The sequence below is a fragment of the Mustela lutreola genome, chromosome 1 (assembly GCF_030435805.1).
Source record: "Mustela lutreola isolate mMusLut2 chromosome 1, mMusLut2.pri, whole genome shotgun sequence".
In the NCBI taxonomy this organism is placed as follows: Eukaryota; Metazoa; Chordata; class Mammalia; order Carnivora; family Mustelidae; genus Mustela; species Mustela lutreola.
This window is the reverse complement of record NC_081290.1, coordinates 280,825,949-280,843,497: the sequence shown is the minus strand read 5'-3', so window position 1 is coordinate 280,843,497 and position 17,549 is coordinate 280,825,949.

The window sequence follows — 17,549 nt, the reverse complement described above, 5'->3', positions numbered from 1 at the left end:
CTAAAAGGAGCAGGAATAATACCACACCTGGTTTTGCAAGGATGACAGACACTCTGTGAAGAGCTTATCCAGGGACCCCTGGGTGGGTCAGTTGATTAAACATCTGCCTTCAGTTCAGGTCATGATCTCGGGGTCCTGAGATCAGCCCCGATTTCAGGCTACCTGCTCAGCAGGGAGTCTTCTTCACCCTCTCCCCCATCCCACTGCATGTGGTCTCTCGCTTTGTGTGTCAAATAAATTAATAAAATCTTTAAAAAAAAAAAAAAAAAAAAAAAAAAAAAAAAAAAAAAAAAAAAAGCTTATCCAGGGCTTCAAACAAGGTAATCCTGAAGAAAGGGAAGGTTTCATCCATGCATGGATCCTTCCATCCATCCACCGCTCAAAAGTAGCCATGAGCTTCCCCCATGACTAGGGCTGTGCTGTGTGACCCAGATTCAATTGTTCACCCAGAACTTCGTACTGTGGAGGTTACTTCTCACAAGGGAGGCAACAAACAAGCCCATAAATGAATGGGTGACATCAGAAAGTGGCTGCTACAGAACCACAAAACAGCCACAATGGGCCATGTCCTGTACAGAGGTCCAGGCCAGCTACGGGAGGGCAAATTTTAAAGCCTGGATGAGTGGACAATGATATCAAGGGGAAGATCTGGGAAAGAGTGCTCTAGGCAGAGGGAACAGCAGGTACAGAGGCTCTGGGGCACTTGGTATTTGGCAAGATAAGGAAAGTACACACAGTGTGCCTCTGGGTGTCAAGAGAGACACAGGATAGCCTCATACTATAGAAATAGAAAAACCACATCAGCTTAAGCAGGGACAATAGGAGGATAACAGAAACAAGAGAAACAATGTAGGCTGAAGTTAAGAAAAAGAAAAAGAAATTGATGAGAGAGTCAGAGAGATGAGTTAATTATTCACAAATGCAGTATTTGGATTGTTTTGGACTCATTTCTTCCCATCATTCAGCTAGAGCGTAAGTTGCCAAGATCAATACTAATTTAGGGAGAGGCTAGAAATACGGAAGAAGATGATGTTCTATGTTACTTTCCCCAGTTGGCTGCTGCCCATCTCTTTCAAAAGGCAGAGGGACTTCAGTAATGAAAGGAGAGACTTTTTGGTTAGGTCTTTTATTTTTTTTTTTTTTTTTAAGATTTTACCTTTATTTATACGAGAGAGAGAGAGAGAGAGAGAGAGAGAGAGAACATGTGCACAAGCAGGGGAAGGGGCAAAGGAAGAGGGGAAGGTTGAAGCAGACTCCCCGCTGAGCAGGGAGCCTGACGAGGGGCTCCATCCCAGGACCCTGGGATCATGAACTGAGCTGAAAGCAGATGCTTAACCAGCTGAGACACCCAGGTGTTCCTGACTAGGTCTTAATGGAGATTCAACCTGGTGTCCTAGTTGTTATGGACTTGCCCTGTTACCTGCGGGGACACAGGTCCCTTCAGAGGATTTTTACTCAACAAAAAATAAAATAAAATAAAAAAGTAAAAATCCCACATCATTTCCATGATGCTCACAGTAAAGAGGTGTATTTTTTGTACTTTTATGTTTTCTGCATAATAGATGATGATCATTCTCAGGTGAATGAAAAAGCAATAACCACCCCACAAAGGACTCATTGCCAACCCAGTGTTAACAAGGAGAAATAGAAGAAACCAAAAGGTCCAAATGTGTAGCTAGCCTCATGTTTTCTTTTCCCAAAAGGAGCTTTAAGTCAGGTCCCCAGATGATGCTCTGAAACTAAAGGAATGAAGGAGTCTTCAGTTTGGGTGTTGGTGTGACAGATATCAATCCCCTATTAAGACAAACCATGGTGTAGGTATGAACTTGTATAGGTACAGATTTTACACTGAATACCTTGTGTCATGGGAGAGAGAAAGTATGCAGTAATTTGGCCTGTCCTCAGGCTCATGCAAGACCTAAGATATACTCACACCATAGTATTGGTCATTGAGGCCTTGCCATACTTCATAAAATAATAACAATCAGTGACAGCCATCTTTTGTTGTTGTTGTTGAAAATTTTATTTTATTTTTTAAATTTAATTTTATTTTTTCACTGTTCCAAGATTCATTGTTTATGCACCACACCCAGTGCTCCATGCAATACGTGACCTGCTTAATACCTACCACCAAGCTCATCCAACCCTCAACCCCCCTCCCTTCCAAAACCCTCAGTTTGTTTCTCAGAGTCCATAGTCTCTCATGGTTCATCTCCCTCTCTAGTTTCCCCCAACTCACTTTTCCTTTCCTTCTCCTAATGTCCTCTATGTTATTCCTTATGTTCATGAGTAAGTGAAACCATATGATAATTGACTTTCTCTGCTTGACTTATTTCACTCAGCATAATCTCCTCCTGTCCTGTCCATGTTGATACAAAAGTTGTATTCATCCTTTCTGATGGAGGCATAATATTCCATTGTATATATGAACCATATCTTCTTTATCTGTTCATCTGTTGAAGGGCATCTTGGCTCATTCCACAAAGATACAGATGTGAAAAGAAGGGCCATCTGTACCCCCAATGTTCATAGCAGCAATGGCTATAGTCGCCAAACTGTGGAGAGCCATCTTTTGTCAGCGATTCATACATTGGCACAAAAGCCTTTGAAGAAGTTTCTTTGAAATTTAGATGATCTTTAAGTGTTTCTAAATTTTAAGCTACTGATATGAATCAACTTCACAGTATTTGAGAAGATATCCCACATGGTTTTTCCACTCATTCTATAAAATATTTTCTGCCCCTCACCTGCAGGACTGTTGGGATGTTAACCTCAGGTGTGTTCTTTGGAAATGAACCTCTTCCTCATTAAGATCATGCCAAAGTCTAGAACTTGGGAAAGGAGGGACTTCCCAGGCTGGCAACATTAGGAAAGGCGCTGGCCTTGGAGACATCTGGAAGGCAGTGAAATGTTGGTTGTTCACAGTATCTAGGTCATTCCCAGACCAGGCTCACTACCAGCCATTGGTCAAGCCTGCTATGGAGATTTCAAGGCTGCACCTCTTTGTACCTGGGAATAGTCCTGGGATTGTAATAAGACCTCAGGGCCAGGTGGGACACAAGCAGATGCTGTGTTCATGGCATTGCCAGTGATTCATTTTATGAAATTGAGAAATTTCTTATGATAAACCTTGAAGGAGAACTAGGACCATCAGAAACCACTGGAAATCACATTCTCTGAAAGATCTAGAGAAGGTCAAGTTCACATCTGAGGTAAAAGTTCTGTGTTTGGAAGAGTTTTATTGAGATATAATTTACTGAGGACTTCTCCGTCAAACACATTCCACATCCTGTTGGTTTATTAATCTTCTCTAAACTCAGCAGCTATGAGTGTTTACCTGTTCTCAAAATTCAATAAAACATGAATGGCAAACAATAATACAGCACTCCTTGACGCAAGGCCCTAGAGGAACCTCCTTTAATCTTGACAACAACAGGGACATCTGGGTGGCTCAGTGGTTAAAGTCTCTGCCTTAGGCTCAGGTCGTGATCTTGGGGTCCTGGGATTGAGTCCCGCATCAGGCTCTCTGTTCAATAAGAAGCCTGCTTCCCCCTCTCCCTGCCTGCCTCTCTGACTACTTGTAATCGCTCTCTCTGTCAAATAAATAAATAAAATCTTTTTTTTTTTAATCTTGACAACAACAACCCAATGTGAAGGATAATTATGAGGTTTATTGACCCAAAGGCCAACTTAAGAGTGTGGAAGAGGTCACCCAATGGATGGTCTGCCAGGAGAGCAGCATAAACCAGATTCTTCTGAGAAAACTGAGGTGTGTTTCACCCTCCTGGTGGTTGTAAACACCCTGCAGCTTCCCAGATGTAATCTGAAGCCAGCCCAGGTACACAGACAGAAGGAAGAGACCAAGAAAAGGTCGTGCAGTCCAGGTTGGTATGTGGCAGGTTTAACAGTAAGGGAACTTATGAACAAGGGTTTTCTTGGGTAGTCACAAGGTGGGTAGACTGCTACACCCACATGCCAGAAACAGAAAGTATATAGAGAGAACTTAGAGAGGCTTTAGTTATTTACCCAGTTCAGATGGTCTCAACACGACATCACTATCTCAGAGCATTGTGTTGGGGGCAGCTTCTGGGGGTGGATCAGGCCAGGGGAACCTACATTCCAAGGACAGGGAATGTGGGTGACGAGGCTCCAACTACCTGGGTCCAGATCATGGGTCACCTGGATGTCATATCCTCTCCCCCAGCACCACCCCCATGATGTGGTGAATTATTTCTCCCCAGCTGCAGACATTAGGACAAGAGAAGTCAAATAGGTTGACCAATGGCCCATGCTTATGTGTGGTAGCCAGGGAAATTCTGGCTAAGAAACCTCTTTCAACACTATTTACCTCCTCAGTTTGACCCTCACAGACTTTCACCTTATGGTTCAAAAGGATTCTTTTGATCTCAACTCACACAACTGCCCTAGGCGAACTCCAGGTTGATTTCTGTGTACCCCCAGGGTTCTGCCAAGGCCTTTGCTCCCTGTGGATTCCCCTCACCACTGTCTTTGCCTCAGTCCTACTGTATTGAAACTCCTTATTCCTTCCAGTGTCACATCGAAGACAGCCCTCTTCTTGTGCCTTTCCCTGACTTCAAATCTCTAGGGATATCCCTGGCCAAGACTCCTGGCCTTTCTGTGTGCAGCTCTCTCCTGACATCTCTAGGATCCTGATCCTATGGTCCTTCCTCCCTGTTATGCTCCTATAGGGTACCGCCTGTGCATTCTGATCTTTGTGTGATTGCAAAGATACAATAGGTGTTTAATTAATTGCTGTGTAACTGTTTTTTTAGAACAGATTTTGAATTTATACAGAGACTTAACTAATTATATTATGTTTTACATTAGCTCTATTAAGAGAAGTGCATTTAAATTAGAATCTTTACTGAAGTCAGAGCTCAAACCCCACACTAAAACCAGTCACCAGCCTGTTATTGTGGTGTTAATACCACCTTGCTTATGTTCCTGGATGAGGACTTTGGTGTCACAATAGGGAGCTGGTGCATGAGGCAGGAGAAAGTGCAAGCCCATGCCATTCATTGACTGGGCCACCTCAGTCTTCCTGGTCCCCAGAAGTAACCATTACCTTGACCCAGTGTAACTTTGATACAATCTATCCCGGATGCATCTGATAACTTGGGGCCACAAGCCGGATTTGGAAGCCAAGCCAGGACCAGGTGTTGCCTCCAATGAGTTTTCCTTGGCTCATTCACCAAAACTGTAAACATTATACAACATGACATTACCAAGAAATGAATGTTAGGTATTTAATCCCCATAGACATGTGGAAGTTCATATGGTTCATTAAATATCTACATCATTATCTTCTTTTTTAAAAAGATCTTATTTATTTATTTGACAGAGAGAGAGAGAAAGAGAGAGATCACAAGAGGCAGGCAGAGAGAGTGAGGGAAGCAGGCTCCCCACTGAGCAGGGAGCCCGATATGGGGCTCAAGCCCAGGACCCTGAGATTAGGACCTGAGCTGAAGGCAGAGGCTTTAACCATTGAGCCACCCAGGTGCTCCATATACCATTATCTTCTATATTGAGTTAGTAATTTTCCCTCTACTCCATGCCCACCTTTTCTTGCTAATGATAAGCATGCACAGTTGTTTGTTTGTTAATGTTATGTTAGTCACCATACCATACCCCATTAGGTTTTAAAAAAGATTTTATTTATTTATTTGACAGAGAGAGAGACAGTGAGAGAGGGAATACAAACAAGGGAAGAGGGAGAGGGAGAAGTAGGCTTCCTGTGGAACAGAGAACCTGATACGGATCGATCCCAGGATGCTAGGATCATGACCTGAGCCGAAGGCAGACAAGTAACAACTGAGCCACCCAGGCGCCCCATACACCATTAGTTTTTGACAGTTGTGAAGCTATGGTTCTCAGGCACATTACAAGGTATATATGGAAGAACTGATATAATGTATTTACACTGTGAGAATAGGGATTTTCTATTGAAGCAGACTGACTCTTTTCTTCCACCCATCCCTGTCGACACTTGTCAATGTCTGGAGATATTTGGGTGTGCCCCAGGGTATGTGGTGTGCTATTGACATCAAGGGGGTAGAGACTTGGATGCGTCTAAACAACCTGCGATGCTCAGGACATCTACTCAAAAAAGACTTTTTCAACTACAAATGTCAATAAAGCCTTAGGTGAGAAACTCAGTGCTAGAGAGACACCTAAAAGCTTTGGCCCTTGTGGTGAAAGATCAGCAGTGCTATGTAGCCTCCCCACTAGACAATGGGTGGAGCCCCAGTACAGATAGATGCCAGCAGGAGTTGGGCTTCTGTGTCACTTGAAATAGGAAAAAGAAAAATAAAATAAAATTGGAAGTCTAAAGAATCATGGGGAAAAAACCCTCCACAAGTTCTATATATTCAATTGGAGATCTAAGAAAAGAATAGCTGCAACTCTACAAATAGAAAAGTGACCACTTTCTGCAAGGTAGGAGGTGCAGAGATGTGATGCAAGAGGACAAATGGGAAGATAGACTGCAGGGGGAGGGAAGCTCAGTAAGACAGTTACCTGGAAAGTGATAGACCAAAGAAGAGCAAAACCAGAACTTTCAGAAGTCTGCTTTGGTGAGGGACATCACTGCTTGAAAAATGATCATGTGGCAAAGCTGGGTAGAACCCTAGGTGGGCACAATGTGGTCTCAGGATCCGCAAGGTTACAGGAAGACTGGGGGTATATGAATGCAGTTGACTTCCCAGGCATCAGAGCAGGGAAGCCAGCTGCAACCTGCAAGCCCAGGAATGAGCTTTCAGCTCAGGGTTGCCATATGTTGTGAACCATAGTGCAGTCAGGTGACTGTTCTCCAAGCAGAAACCCAGTAAATGGCAAAAGAAGTGAGAACCTCCTTCTCTCACCCAAGAGGAGCTGCATGGGTGTGCAACCCAGGAGTTTGAAGGGTTTGAAGACTTTAATTGGGGTTGCATGTCTGAGATAGAAATGGTGGGTCACAGGCTCAATGAGCATGGAGTTTGGACGGAGACCAGGGGGACAGGAGTGATTGACTGCTTTTCCCTGAGGGCACACTGAGGAGTTGGTCCCCAGTCTTTGGCTCTGGGGCTAGAGATTGGGAGGCTGCCATTTTCATTCTCATTCTCATCTTCTAAAGCAGCTTGGAAAGCCTCTAGAGAACAAAACCCACATACTTGTGGAGCATAAGGAATAACACAGAGGACATTGGGAGGAGAGGAGAAGTGAGTTGGGGGAAATGGGAGGGGGAGATGAACCATGAGAGACTGTGGACTCTGAAAATCAAACTGAGGGTTTTGGAGGGGAGGGGAGTAGGGGGTTGGGTGAGCCTGGTGGTGGGTATTAAGGAAGGCACGTATTGCATGGAGCGCTGGGTTTGGTGCATAAACAATGAATCTTGGAACACTGAAAAAATAAAATTAAATTAAAAAAAAAGAAAAATTACAGATAGTCCAGTTTGGGATAAAAGTTTGAATTTATACAGACCTATACCCCTGGGGCAAATAATACATTATATGTTAATAAAAATAATTAATAAAAAAAGAAAGTGTGAATTTTAAAAATCCATTTTCAAATATGGAACTGAAATAACTGTAGTTTAATAAAAATTTATCCTAAATCCTAAAAAATAATAATAATAATAATAAGTGCCACATATAGCAATCTGGAGCAGCTTACTTAGCCTGGTCCCCTGCAAGGTCATTGCAATTCCACCTGAGGCAAAGATACTTGAAAACCAGGGCAAAAGGCCCCTCACCCACAAGATGAGCAAAAACATTTGGCTAAGACCAAGTTTACCTATCACACAGAGCTGCAATCTCTAGTGCTATGGGAAAATATATAGAATTTGTGGGGGCTTTCCCATGATTCTTTAGACTTTCAATTTTAATTTTCTTCTCTTTCCTATTTCAACCAATTTATGAAAGAAATTTCAACCAATTTCTTTAATTTTCATTTTTACAGTTACATTCTATCCTTTCATTGTATTTGATTTTATTTTTGTATATATATATTATATTTAATACATATATAGTTTTTCTTTCTTTACAATTTGGAATGCAGTTTATTCTAACAAAGAAATCAAATACACCCAAAGTTTAGGGTTTGGCTCTGTTCTCACCTGTCTGATCATATTCTCTCTCTCTCCCCCCCTTTTTCTGTTTTGTTTTGTTTTGTTAAAATCTTTTTTGGGATGCCTGCATGACTCAGTAGGTTAAACATCTTCCCTCAGCTCCAGTCATGATCCCAGGGTCCTGGGATCAAGTCCCTCATCGAGCTCCCTGCTCAGTGAGGAGCCTGATTATCCCTCTGCCTGTCTTCCCCCTGCTTGTGTTCTCTCTCTCTGTCTGATGAATAAATAAATAAAATCTTTTTAAAATTTTTAAATTAAATTTTAAAAAATTGTTTGTAATTTTCATCTTTAAAGTTACATTTTATCCTTTCACTGTATTAAATTTTATTTGTGTGTGTGTGTGTATATATATATATATATATTCTTCTTTCTTTTTCTTAAGATTTTATTTATTTATTTGAGAGACAGAGATCACAAGTAGGCAGAGAGTCAGGCGGGGGGGGGGGGTGGGAAGTAGGCTCCCTGCTGAGCAGAGAGCCTGATGTGGGGTTTTATCTCAGGACCCTAAGACCATGACCCGAGATGAAGGCAGAGGCTTTAACCCACTGAGCCACCCAGGCGCCCCTGTGTTTTTCTTTCTTTACAATTTTCAAATGTAGTTTCTTCTAACAAACTGACTAGAATACACTTAGGATATAGTGTATTGTTGTGTTCTGTTCACCTGTTTATATTCCTTCTTCTTTTTTTTTTGTCTTTAATTTTCATTTATACAGTTACATTCCGTCCTTCCATTGTATTTATTTTTGTACATATATGTTTTTCTTTCTTTACAATTTTAAGATCTACCTTTCTAACAAACAGACTAAAATACTCACTGTATGCAGTGTATTGCTCTATTCTGCTCACCTGTCTGATTGTATTCTTTCTCTCTCTCTCTCTTTTTTTTTTTTTAGTTTCAAGTCTCTTCAGATTTGTTTAGTATATGTTTCTCTTGAGTATTTGTTGCCATTCTACTATTTTTGTTCTCTGATCCACCTGTTCTTCTCTGATGGAAGGACAAGATGGAAAAATCTCAAAAAAGAAAAAGAGGCTGTACTGACTGCCAGGGACCTAATCAGTTTGGATATAAGTAAGATGTGGGAGCAAGAGTTCAGACTAATGATTATAAAGATACTGGCTGAGCTTGAAAAAATCACAGAAGATACTAGAGAATCCCTTTCTGGAGAAATAATGGAACTAAAATCTAACCGAGTCAAAATAAAAAAGGCTTACTGAGATCCCATAAAAAATGGAGGCTCTAACCCTTAGGATAAAGAGGCAGAAGAGAGAATAAGTGATATAGACAAATGAAGGAGAATAAAGTAGCTGAGAAAAAGAGAGATAAACAACTACTGGATCATGAGGGGAGAATTCAAGAGATAAGTGATACCATAAAAAGAAATGTTAGAATAATTGGGATCCCAGAGGAAGAGGATGAAGAGTGGGGGATGGGGACAGAAGGTATACTGGAACAAATTATAGTGGAGAACCTCCTTGATCTGGGGAAGGAAACAGGCATTCAAGTCCACGAGGCACAGAGAACTCCCTCAAAATCAATAAAAATAAGTCAACATCCCAATATGTAATAGTGAAACTGTAAGATCTCAGGGAAAAAGAGAAAATCCTGAAAGAGGCTCAGGACAAGAGTTCTGTACCTACAAGGGTAGAAACATTTGACTGGCAGCAGACCTATCCACAGAGACCTGGCAGACCAGAAAGGACTGGCGTCATATATTCAGGGTGCTAAATGAGAAAAAATACACAGCCAAGAGTATTTTATCCAGCTAAGATGTCATTCAAAAGGAAGGAGAGAGGAAAAATCTTCCAGGACAAAGGGAAACTAAAAGAATTTGTAATCACTACACCAACCCTACAAGAAATGTTAAAAGATATCCTTTAAGTGAAGTGAGAGCCCAAAAGTAACATAGACCAAAAATGAACAGAGGCTATATACAACAATAGTGACTTTATAGGAACTATAATGACACTAAATTCCTATCCTTCAATAGTTACTCTAAATGTAAATGAGTTAAATGCTCCAGTCAAAAGACACAGAGTATCAGATTGGATAAAAAAGCAAGCGCATCAATAGTCTGTCTACAAGAAACTCATTTTAGACCCAAAGACACCTCTATATTTAAAGTGAGGTGGTGGAGGGGCACCTGGGTGGCTCAGTTGGTTGGGTGACTGCCTTCAGCTCAGGTCATGATCTGGGAGTCCTGGGATCGAGTCCTGCACTGGGATCCCAGCTCCATGGGGAGTCTGCTTCTCCCTCTGACCTTCTCCTCACTCGTGCTCTCTCTACTATCTCTTTCTCTCTCAAATAAATAAATAAAATATTTTAAAAAAATAAAGTGAGGTGGTGGAAAATAATTTACCATGCTAATGGACATAAAAAGAAATCTGGGGTAGCAATCCTCATATCAGAAAAATAACATTATATCAAAGAGTGTAACAAGAGATGAGGAGAGACACAATATCATAATTAAAGGGTTTATCCAAGAAAAGATCTAACAATTGTAAATATTTATGCCCCTAATTGGGAACAGCCAATTATATAAGCCAATTAATAACAAAATTAAAGAAACACAACAGTAATAATCCCATAATAGTAGGGGAATTTAACACACCCCTCACATCAATGATCATCTAAGCAGAAAGTCAACCAGGAAATAAGGGCATTGAATGACACACTGGACCAGATGGACTTCACAGATATATTCACAACATTCCATCCTAAAGCAACAGAATATACATTCTTCTAGAGCGCACATGAAACATTCTCCAGAATAGATCACATCCTGGGTCACAAATCAGGTTTTGACTGGTACCAAAAGATTGAGATTATTCCTTACATATTTTCAGACCACAATGTTTTGAAACCGGAGCACAATCACAAGAGGAAAGCTGGAAAGAAATCAAATACATGGAGGCTAAAGAGTATCCTACCAAAGAATGAATGGGTCAACCAGGAAATTAAAGAAGAATTTTTTAAAAGATTTTATCTATTTATTCAACAAATGGAGATCACAAGCAGGCAGAGAAGCAGGCAGAGAGAGAGGAGGAAGCAGGCTCCCTGCTGAGCAGAGAGCCTGATTTGTGGCTCGATCCCAGGACCCTGGGATCATGACCTGAGCCAAAGGCAGAAGCCCTAACCCACTGAGCCACCCAGGCACCCCTAAAGAAGAATTTTTAAAATTCATGGAAATAAATGAAAATGAAAACACAACTGTCCAAAACATCTGGGATGCAGCAAAGACAGTCCTAAGAGGGAATTATATAGCAATACAAGTCTTTCTCAAGAAACAATAAAGGTCTCAAATACAATACCTACCCCTACACCTAAAGGAGCTTGAGGAAAAAAACACCAAATAAAGTTCTGAACTCAGCAGAAGAAGAGAATTAAGAAAGATCAGAGCAGAAATCAATGAAATAGAAACCAAAAAGAACAGTAGAACAGATCAACAAAACTAGGAGCTAATTCTTTTTGGAAAGAATTACTGAGATCAATAAACCCCTGGTAAGACTTACCAAAAAGAAAAGAGAAAGAGGGCGCCTGGATGGCTCACTGAGTTAAAGCCTCTGCCTTCTGCTCGGGTCATGATCCTAGGGTCCTGGGTTCGAGCCCCACATTGGGCTCTCTGCCTGCCTCTCTGCCTACTTGTGATCTCTGTCAAATAAATAAATAAAATCTTAAAAAAAAAAAAAAGAAAAGAGAAAGGACCCAAATCATGAATGAAAGAAGAGAGACTAACCAACATTGAAGAAATACAGTTATAAGCACATATTATGAACAACTACATGCCAACAAATTAGGTGATCTGGAAGAAATGGATGCATTCCTAGAGACGTATAAACTACCAAAACTGCAAAAGAAAGAAATGGAAAACTTTAATAGACCCATAACCAGCAATGAAACTGAAGCACTAATCAAAAATCTCCCAAAAAACAAGAGTCCAGAGCCAAATGGCTTCTTAGGGGAATTCTACCAAACTTTTAAAAAAGAACTAATACCTATTCTTTTGAAGCTTCTTCAAAAAATCAAAATAGCCATTCTGACTGGTGTGAGGTGATATCTCATTGTGGTTTTGATTTGTATTTCCCTGATGCCGAGTGATATGGAGCACTTTTTCATGTGTCTGTTGGCCATCTGGATGTCTTCTTTGCAGCAACTATCATATGATCTCCCTGATATGAGGAAGTGGTGATGCAACATGGGGGCTTAAGTGGGTAGGAGAAGAATCAATGAAACAAGATGGGATTGGGAGGGAGACAAACCATAAGTGACTCTTAATCTCACAAAACAAACTGAGGGTTGCTGGGGGGAGGGGGTTTGGGAGAAGGGAGCGGGATTATGGACATTGGGGAGGGTATGTGCTTTGGTGAGTGCTGTGAAGTGCGTAAACCTGGTGATTCACAGACCTGTACCCCTGGGGATAAAAATATATGTTTATAAAAAATAAAAAAATTAAAAAAAAATCAAAATAGAAGGAAAACTTCCAAACTCCTAGTATGAGGCCAGCATTATCTTGATCCCAAAACCAGACAAAGACCCCACCAAAAAAGGGAATTACAGACCAATATCCCTGATGAACATGAATGCAAAATTTTTCACCAATATAATAGCCAGTAGGATCCAACAGTATATTGAAAAGATTATTCATGAACATAGGGATTTATTTCTGGGATGCAAGTATGGTTCTGCAAATCAATCAATGTGATATACTTCATTAATAAAAAAAAAGGAAAAGAACCATATGATCCTCCCAATAGATGCAGAAAAAACATTTGAGAAAGTACAGCATTCTTTCTTGATTGAAGGCATTAAAGGCATAAAAGCCCACAGCAAATATACTTCTCAAAGGAAAAAAATGAGAGCTTTTCCCCTAATTTCAGGAACATGTCAGGGATGTCCACTATCACCACTGTTGTTCAACATAGTATTGGAAGTCCTAGGCTCAGCAATCAAATAAAAAGAAATAAAAGACACCCAAATCAGCAAAGAAGAGGTCGAACTCACACTCTTTGCAGGGGGATATGATATCCTATGTGGGAAACTCAAAAGACTCCAAAATTGCTGGACATGATACCCTATGTGGAAAACCCAGAAGACCCCAAAATTGCTAGAACTCACACAGGATATAAAATCAATGCACAGAAATCAGTTGCATTCCTATATACTAACAATGAGACAGAAGAAAGGGAAATTAAGGAGTTGATCCCTTTTACAAAAGCACCCAAACCATAAGATACATAGGAACAAATATAACCAAAGAGGAAAAGGATCTATACTCAGAAAACTATAGAACATTCGTGAAAGAAATTGAAGTAGACACAAAGAAATGGAAAAACAATACATCTTCATGGATTGGAAGAACAAATTTGTTAAAATGTCCATGCTACTTAGAGAAATCTATACATTCAGTGCATTCTGTATTGAAATACCATCAAGTTTTTTCATACATTATCCTAAAATTCGTATGGAACAAGAAAAGAGCCCGAATAGCCAAAAGAATGTTGGAAAAGAAAATCAAAACTGGGAAATCACAATTCTGGACTTCAAGCTCTATTACAAAGCTGTAATCATCAGCTGTTAGATATGTCTCCAAAGGTGAGGGAAAGAAAGGTAAAAATGAACTATTGGAACTTCATCAAGATAAAAGGCCTTTTCACAGCAAAGGAAGCAGTCAACAAAACCAAAGGGCAATCAACAGAATGGGAGAAGATATTTGCAAATGTCTTATTATATAGAAAGCTAGTATCCAAAATCTATAGAGAACATATCAAACTCAAAACCCAAAGAACAAATAATCCAATAAAGAAATGGGCAAAAGACACGAACAGACATTTCTCCAAACAAGATATACAAAAAACCAACAAACACATGAAAAAATGCTCAACATCACCCAACATCAGGGAAATACAAATCAAAATCACAATAAGAAACCACCTCACACCAGTCAGAATGGCTAAAATTAACATGTCAGGAAAGGACAGATGTTAGAGAGGATGTGGAGAAAGGGAAACCCTCTTATACTGTTGGTAAGAATGCAAGCTGATACAGCCACTCTGGAAAAGAGTATGGAGGTTCCTCAAAAAGCATGGAGCCCTGGGTGTGGTGAAAAAATAATGAATACTGTTTTTCTGAAAATAAATTAATTAATTTTTTAAAAAGTTGTAAATAGAGCTTACCCTGCACAACTGAGTGTGCTACTGGATATTTACCCCACAGATACAAATGTAGTGGTCTGAAGGGGACATCTGCACCCCAATGTTTATAGCAGCAAAGTCCACAATAGCCAAACTATGGAAAGAGGTTAGATGTCCACTGACAGATGAATGGATAAAGAAAATGTGAATATATATATATATATATATATATATATATATATTGCGATATATATATATTGCGATATATATATATATATATATATATATATATATATATATATATATCGCATACATCTATCTTACTCTCTAGGTTCCATACATACGATGGAAAGTTGGAAGACAACATACACACAATGGAAGTTGGAAGACAACTGAGTAGAATACCACTCAGCCATCAAAAAGCATGAAATCTTGCCAATTACATCAACATGGATAGAACTAGAGAGTATTATGCCTAGTGAATTAGTCAATCACTATTATGTTTAGTGAATTTAGTCAATCAGGAAAGGACAATTATCATATGATCTCACTCATATGTGGAACTTAAGATGCAAGGCAGAGGATCATAGAGGAAGAGAGGAAAAAATAAAACAAGACAAAACCAGAGAGGGAGACAAATCATAAGAGACTCTTGATTATAGGAAATAAACTGAGGGTTGCTATTGGGGTGGGCCCTGGGGTATGGGGAAACTGGATGATGGAAATTAAGGAGGGGACGAGATGTCATGATCATGGAATATTATATAAGATTATATATTATATAAGATGATGAATCACTGACCTCTACCTGTGGAACTAATAATACATTGTATGTTAATTAATTGAATTTAAATGAAATGAATGAAAATGAAAATGAAATAAACTGTTCTCTACTGATTCACCCATAAAAACCAATGTTATATACTGAGTTGACTGGTTTCCATGCCTTATCATTCCTCTTTCCTCATCTACTCCCTTTTTTTTAAGTAAATCATATCCTCCCATATCTTCTGAGGAACAGCTCATTGGAGATAAAACACTCGAAGATTTGTACTCTCAAAATTTCCATTTATATTCATGCTTAAATGATATTTGACTTCATAAAGAAGTCCATTCATATACACTCAGAGTTCAAAACCTCTGAATTTTTAGTCTAACTCTTGTATCTTCCAGTCTTGTGTTGAACTGATTTTTATTCCTCATCTTTGGATACGACCTAGTGTTTCCTCCTAAAACAATCACTTTTCTTGTTCAAAAGAATCACAGAAATGTGTTTTGATGTGAGGAGCGAGTGATATATAAAATTCTGGTTTCTTCATTTCCAGGAAATTTTCTTATATTATCTCTTTGATAATTTTCTTCCCACCATGATCTGTCTCATTCTGGAATCCTATTAGTTGGGTGTCATGGATTGATTGATGTTTTAACATGCTTTTCTTTTCTTTCATATTTGTGCTCTTAATCCTTTCCACTATAGATACACTACTTTTGTGCCATGATTTTGCTTGGTCTTCCAACTCATAATTATTTTTTCCAAGTGATTAGATTTTTAATTATTCCAGAGCTCTTTGTTTTATTCTGAATGTTTTTAAGCCATGAGGTGATGAAGGGATCTTGGTAATCTGGGCTTTCTGAAGACTCATGAAAGGAAACAGAGGAAAAAGAGCTGCCTGACTCAGAAAACTTGGACTAGCGGCAAAAAAATTATGAGTCAGTTAAGAACTTCCTTGTCTTTTTGTCTCTCCTCATTTTAGGCCATAACTCTGTCAGAAACTATGGTTAGTATCCAGGAAAGGAAAATTAGTAGTAAAGGAGAGAAAGAAAGGAGAAGTTTTAAGTTTGAATCAATGTGAGGTTTTGATTATTACAAGCCTGAATATGATATCAGATTGGAGACATTTAGACTTCATATCCTAAGATATGGAGAACCTTTGAAGATTTGCTTGAAATAAGCCATGGGAAAAGCAGAGCTTTGCATTCAGATTGTTGACCTTGTCCGAGAGAGTAAGATAGATGCAAGGAAAAGCCATTGGAGGAGAGGTCCCTGGGCGCACAGAGTCGTGATCTGTGCCCAGAGGAACAAGTAGAGAGAGGCCTCAAAGACAAAGTCAAAAGACTCTGCATACATCCTTCCTTCCTACGTGGTATATGGGATTGTCATTTGAAAATCCCTCATACTCAAAAGACTTGGGAACATATAACCTTATTAGTTCATGCTTCTAGGGGTGAGATCAGATTCACAGTTCAATAGGAAGGTCACTTTGGCATTGATGAAGAAGATGTATTGCAGGAAGAAAGAGCCCAGGGAAATATGTAGTAGACTTTGATCCAAGCCAGGCAGGATAGGACTGGTGTGAGATGGCTGTGGGGATGACAGGAGGGGAAACTCAGAAGTCAGGCTGTGGGAGCAGAGGTAGCAGAACTCAGTGAATTGCTGGATGTTAGGGGCAAGGTAAATGTAGTAAACTTTGAAAACGCCCCAAAGATACCCACATCTTAATCCCTGCTACTTGCCATGTTCCCCTTCATGGTAAGAAAAGGACTTTTCAGATATGAACTGATTCTGTAGATCTAGATCTAGATTCTGATATGGGCAGATTATCCTGATTTGGGGGGACTGTCCTCTAAATGCAACCCCATACATTTTATTTGAAGGAGATAGAGGAAGATTGATAAATATAGAAAAGTAAAAGGCAGTGTGATGGGAGAAGGCAGACATCAGAGTGACGGGACACAAGACAAGGAGTGAAGGTTTCCAGCCATCAAGATTGGAAGCAGCCATGAATAGATTCTCACCTCAACCTTTCAGAGGGAGAATGGCCCTCCTGACACAATGATTTCTTCAAAGTGTTACATATTTTGGACCTCTGTAATCTAAACTTTGAAAAAATAATTGGTGTAAGCCACCAAGTGTATGGTGGTAGTGTTTTGCAGCAGCCAGTGGAAACTCTTCCAAATTGTCTGCATCAGGTGCCTCATGGGTTGGGGCATTAGCCAAAATGGGAGGCTCATGGAAGTAAGAGTAAGCTACAGGCATGCAGTGTGGAGTTTCTTACTTTTCTCTTGAAATAACAATGGAGGCCTGAATAGAGTTTTCCAGAGGGCACCTGGATGCTCTTTCTGGAGCTCTAAGGAGAATGTGAGGAAGAAAGCATTATCCTGAGGTACTGATGAATGTTCTAGAGGTCAGGGAGCAGGTGCATGTGCAGAGTCAAAACGATTTCACTGAAGGGTGAACCCTAGAGGTTCGCTAAATTTGAGAAGTAGGTAGAAAACAAATTACACTGGACAATTC